This window comes from Chenopodium quinoa, unplaced genomic scaffold (genome assembly GCF_001683475.1).
Source record: "Chenopodium quinoa cultivar QQ74 unplaced genomic scaffold, ASM168347v1, whole genome shotgun sequence".
Lineage (NCBI taxonomy): Eukaryota > Viridiplantae > Streptophyta > Magnoliopsida > Caryophyllales > Amaranthaceae > Chenopodium > Chenopodium quinoa.
Window position 1 is genome coordinate 1868460 of NW_018742763.1, and position 6391 is coordinate 1874850.

At 33.5% G+C, this 6391-nt stretch overlaps 1 long non-coding RNA gene across 1 annotated transcript; it reads left to right on the plus strand.

The window, feature by feature from the left end:
• The first annotated feature begins 4160 nt into the window (after nucleotides 1-4160).
• Nucleotides 4161-5475, plus strand: LOC110724403. The gene is made up of 2 exons (XR_002511976.1): nucleotides 4161-4707; nucleotides 5425-5475. It is a non-coding gene; the product is annotated as an uncharacterized LOC110724403 (long non-coding RNA).
• The last annotated feature ends 916 nt before the right edge of the window (nucleotides 5476-6391 follow it).

Below are 6391 nucleotides of genomic sequence, written 5' to 3' on the forward strand. Positions count from 1 at the left end.
CGGAACTCTACGCTTTCAAGTCCGAGCTTTAAGTTAGAGCGAAGCACGTCACAAGGGTAATGATTCTTTCTCTCTTTTCTTAATAATCATATGATTAAGGTTTTTATACATGCTAAGTTACTTTAATTTTTGTGCGGGTTTTAGGCGGGTTTCCTTCCGCGTGGTGTTGGACATCACAAAACCCAACAGCGGTATCAAAGCAGCGTGCATTTAATAATTGTAACTAATAATTAATAAAGGTGATTTAAATGGATTTAAATTTCTGGTTTTGCTTTCTAATTAGATTAGAAGCTCGTTTTTAATTAATTTAATCTCGTGTTTATGCTAATTTTGGCTAAAAACCCTGATTTTGACCCAAAACTAGTGAAATTTGGGTGGAATCGACGTTCTAATTTGTTTGTGTTTCACTATGTGGGTGCTCCAGAAGCCAAAATCCACCCAGAAATATGTTTTTCGAGGGGTTTTTTTCGTTTTTAACGAAATTTTTTAAATCTTTAAACCTTGATTAATTATGGCATGTTTATCTTAGATTATGTGTATGGTTACACCATTAATCTGCTGCAATAATAACCCTTATTTAGCATATTTATGAAGTCATATTTGGTGCTTAATTTGGTGAGTTCACTTTTCACATAAACTTGCAATTTAACATTTTTGCAAATTAATTGCTTATTTGGTTGGAACTTAACTTTCTAAATTCCATGTTGAACTAATTTTTGATATTAATCATTTTTAAGTTGTTTAAAGTCTTAAAAGTTCAAAACTTGTGATTGAAATTTGATTACTCTTCATATTGGAAGGATGTAATTTTTCAAGTTTACACAATTTAGTGTTGGAAAATTTTTCATTGGATGATTGTGTTTATTTTTCCATCTCCTTTTATTTTGTCAAATCTCATTATTAATTTATGTTTTGTTAAATTAATTGTGAGAATAGCCCTTAATTTTTGTAGCATCAAGTTGAGTCAACAATAATTTAAAGAATAATTCTTGAATTAATTTTTGTTTGTGCACTAAAAATTGAATTTATTTAAGTTGGACTTGTTTTATTTTCATTTTTACTCAATATTGGTTTTAAAAATTATTTAGAATTAATTTTATGTCACACAAAAAATTGGGATAAAATCCTGAGGCACAAGCATGCAAATCGAGGCACAAAGCCACGAGCACTACCCTCGGTCAGCTGGGCTGCTTGCACAGCCCACATGTGGCTGTTGAGGAGTGCGAGCTGCTTGTGCGTGTGGTGTGTGCGAGCAGCACCTGCGATGGTGCGCTGCTAGTGCGCTTGGTGCGGGAGGCTTGCGTGGGCTGCAATGTGCGGTTGCGGCCAGGACGAGCTCGCACAGCAGCAGGCCTTTAAGGCCCTCACTTGCGTCCATGCAAGCATGTTGGTGTGTCCAGAATAATGCACTTGGTGCGTTGTTGTTTGCCACATGAAGGTGCTTGGCGCAGCAAGTGGCTGTGCGGGGGCAGTAGCCACCCAAGGCAGTCGTGGCTCGGTGCCTAGCAAACTAAGCCTCGTTGCTTGGTGCAAGGAACTCGAGCATCATAGGTCTATGCGTTTTGCGATTTTTGACGTTTTTAATTATTTATTTAATTATTTTAATTAATACGAGGCCAAGCCTTTGTTTTTCCCGGCACTTGCAAAATAATTTTGGCTAAATTTGGGTAAATTGTCTTAATTAAATTAATTGGATTAATTTTAATTAAATTGGATGCGGAATTTAGTGGGAGCTTCATTAATTGTTTGAGCTAATTTTATTGCGTTTAATCACATAATCGGTTAACAACTTTGACTAGTTTTAATTAGGCGTGTTAATAGGATTAACCACCTAAATTAGTTACTAGTTGGAGCGTGTTTTTCTTTGTAAAATACATGGGTCATTCACGTTAGTGAATGGATTATTGGAATGAATATTCTATCATAGGTTTTACAAAATGGCAACTAATGGGGCCAGACTAGGGTAGTAAATACAGAGTGTGTTCCGATTTGTATTTTTATAAATCTAAATACGGACTGCGTGCCGTTAAGTATTTTTGTACTTAAATTATTTAGATTAGTTCTACCTTTTCTAGTAGTTGCATTACTGGTGGTGATGTCTCGAAGATAACGTTTCTAAGAAGACGAAGCCAAGAATATGCAACGAAGGCCCTTGAAGATTTGAAGACTCAAGTTTCAAGGGGTCATGTTAGTTGCCAAAATGCATTTTTATTTATGCCCTGTATAAATATTGCCTATATATATAAAATTGCGATGTTAGATGCATGTTTAGGATTTCGAATGTTGAACAATTAGTTTAGTTCACTTAAATTAACTAACATAGAAACCCTAAGTCCTAAAGAATATTGAGTTAAATTTGTCATTCCTAAACATGCATCTAACACGCCTAGGGAGGTAAGGTATGCCAAAGCAAGGCATTACTACTTTCCTAGGGAGGTAAGGTATGTTGGTACGCTTGCCACAACAAGGCATCATATACACGTTAGTTTTGGTTAAACTCAACGATATCAGTAAGGAGTCCTTAGACGTCGTGCGATGGAGATAAACGTCAAGAAAGCATTAGATGTGATGTTTTATTGAACTAAGAGTAGCTTAGAGCTATTAGTAATTAGATTACCTTAAAATATTAAGTTTTAAGACAAGCCAAAGCATGCTTAATCACTTTTTGATTTTTGGGATCTTGAAATCGTTTTATTCTCTCCTAGTTAGGACAAATTTTAAATATGTGGATAAAACGCTTAATAAGACTGAAAGTTTGCATGTATGCTTTAAATTTCAAAATTATTATGTTATTATCTTGATAAATGGTTATACTTTGCACTTATATTTGTAGTATCCTAAATCAAATAATAATGTTTCCAAATATTGGTAAAAGGAAATCTTTTGAGAATGGTTCTCAAGGAAAGAAAAGGCATTTCTAAAATACAACTTCACATAAATGACTTTTATGACTTAGTCCGAAAGGACGGTTGGACATCATGTATTCAAAATACTAGGTAGATTTAATAAACATGAAGTATTGAGTTGAACAACTCAAATTGTCAATAGATGACAACCAACATATCTTTTCGCTTCATACACTAATGAGTAGGACTCATTGATATAGTAATTCAAGTACGAATTAAAGGAAAAGATGGAACGTTGTTTTAGGGCGTATTAGATGCTCAATTATGCCTACCAAAGTGTAAAAAGTCAAAACACTTAAAGAAATGGTTCTTAAAAGTTACGAGATGATGTATGATAAGAAATATAGGAAACAAGGAATAAAGAAAAGGAATTTGAGATTCCAATTTAACCTAAGAGTTCACGTTATCGTAGTTAAACTTAGCAACTTATCTTAAAAAGTATAAGATACTGCTTGAGTGTTCCACTTTTGAAGTGACCTCCAAACAAATTAAGTTAAGCTAAGTTATTGACTTACAAGCTTGGAAGGAGCATTCATGATTAATTGCAGATACAACAGTATCAAAAATCAATTTCTCCTACATCTGCCTGGTCTATAATTGACTTTTTATATAAAATTAATCATTCGATGTAAATTTGGTTCTATAGATATGCTTTATGCTTGATGTTGTTGCGTTGTACTGTGTTAATTTGACAAGTAATATCATATATAGGCTCATTTAGAAAATGAGCAAATAGTTATTTGCTCAAATGTCAAATGAGCAAATTATTAGTTTCTCATTTGTCAAATGAGCAAATACTTAGTTGCCAATTTCACAAATGAGCATTGAGTTATTTGCTCATTTAACAAATTAGCATTCAATTATTTGCTCATTTCACAAAAGATCAAATAATTAGCATTTAATTATTTGCCAATTTCACAAATGAGCGTTGAGTTGTTTGGTCTACTTGCCTGTGCACAAGCCCCACCCCCTTCTTCTTGGTCTGTTTCCTCCACACCAACCACACTCCCTTCTTCCACTTCCCTACACAAACCTATCCCCCCTGCCCCCTCATCTTTCTGCTTGCAATTCTGATTTCAGTTCTAATTTTAGATTGTGAAATTATTGTGTGTGTGTGTGCATGTGAGAGAGAGAGAGAGAGTGTAAGAGTGTATGTATAAGTGTGTGTGTTTTCTTCTGGCAGTGTACATTCTTATTTAAGAATCTGATTTCAGTTCTAATTATTGAGAGTCTGTGTGTAAGTGTGTTTAAGGGGGTGCATATTCACTTGTTACTATTTTGTGGAATTGTTAATGACTTGTTATTTCTATTATGTTTAATGACAGTAATGATGAGGAACAATGAACAACTTGACAGTCATTCTAGTACCATCACAAATAAGCCAACTACTCCTAAAATAGTAGTTACTCCAACCAAACCAGTGCGAATTTGTATTTTACGCACCGGTTTGAACCGGTGTGAATTAAAAAAGAAAAAAAAAACAGAAAAGGCACCGGTTCACCGTAAATTATCTAAACCCTTTATACTCCCTCAGCCCTTCTATTTCTCATCCGCCTCTCTATTTCTTCTCTCCTCTCTAATCTCTCGTTCTTTTCTCCTTCTCTTTCATCTCTCGTTCTTCTTTCCTTCTCTCTAAGCTCTCGTTCTTCTCTCCTTCTCTCTAAGCTTTCGTTTTTCTCGTTGTTCTCTTATCTTCTTCCTCATTTTAGATTCCGTAGTTTAATTTTCAAAACCAAGCAAAACAATTTTTGCCGCCGCCGTTGATTATTCGAACATGCAAGCATCACCCGTCAAATTTGAGGTTAGGGTTTTAGGGCTCTTTAGGTTTTCGTTTTGGTTCAATTGATGTAATTTGTTGAATTTTTTGGGTATAATTGATGTAATTTGTTCGAAATTTCTAATTTTTGGGTTTTGGGGTTTAGTTGAAGAAATTTTTGGGTTCAGGGTTCTGGGATCTGGGTTATGAGATTTTAGGTTTAGTTGAAGAAATTTATGGGTTATGGGTTCTATGTTTGTTTTATTTCTTCTGGGTTTATCCGGGTTCCAAATTTTTAGGTTTTTAGTTTTATCTGGGTTCTAAATTTTTCTAAGTTCAAAATTGTTGAATTTTTCTTTGTTCGAAATTTTTGGGTTCTGGATTCCTGATTCATAATTTTTAAGTTTTTCTGAATTCGAAATTTTTGGGTTTTTTTTTGGGTTTCTCTGAGTTCAAACTTTTTGGATTTTTTCGAATTTGAAATTTTTAGGTTCTTATATTTCTATGTTCTAAATTTTTCTGGGAAAGTTTAAAATTTTTGAATTTTTATTTGTTCGAAATTTTTGGGTTCTTGATTTTGAGTTCAAAATTTCTAAGTTTTTCTAAATTCGAAATTTTTGGGTTTTTTAGGGTTTTTCAGGATTCAAACTTTCTGGATTTTTTCGATTTTGAAATATTTGATATTTGATTTGTCTTTGTTCTGTGGATTACAATTACTAGATCTTCTGGGTTTTATTAATTTTAGTGTTTTAATTGATGCAGGTTGTATATGATGATAATTTCATTAGATGCGAGTATGGTGATAATTTTTGCTAAAAACACGATTGCACATAAAAAAGGATTGAAGATGTATTTGGTGTTTCGTTGTTCATTGTTGCAGTATTTTTTATTTTTTTTATATATTGTAAAATAACAATTTATTTGGATGAATGTATAGTACGATTCTGGTGTTTTGTTGTTAATTATGTGTTGATTTGTAAGTGGAAAACTCCAAATTTTTGTTTTTATTTTAGTAAGGCATAATTTTTTTTATTGTTCGTTGTATCTTAATTCATAATTTTTTGTTGAGCATTTTTGGCACCAATTAATCGGTGCCAAAAACATTTTTTTTTTATATTTTTTGGGAACTCTTCGCACCGATTTTGAATTGAACCGGTGCAAAAAGTTAGTTTTCCGCACCGGTATTGAACCGCTACGAAAAGGTTTTCTTTTTAGCATCGCTCAATTCAACTGGTTCAAAACCGGTGCACAAGGGTGGTTTTAAACCGGTGCGAATTTACATTTTTCGCCTACTGGTAGCACCTTTGTTCACTCCTAGAGGAACAAAAGAATGGCTTTCATATATGCCACAATGAGTTGAAACCAGATATAAGGATGAAGTTTAATAATCTTGAAGAGGGCGTTGAATTTTATAAAAATTACGCATTTGCTGCTGGATTCAACACAAGAAAGTCTACAACTAAATGACAAAGAAGAAGAAAAGTATTGAAATCACAGTATATCTTATGCAATAAGGAAGGATACAAAAACAAAAGAAAGGCTACTGTTGAAAAAGATTCAAATAATAAGGAAGGAGAAAGCAATGAAGAAAAAGCTTCAATCAAAAGGAAGAGACTCGTTACTCGTGTTGAGTGCAAGGCACATATTGTCATAAAGCATTGTGATGATAACAAATTCATAGTGTCACAATTTCATGAGGGACATACTAGTTTTGGGGTTTTTGGAGTCC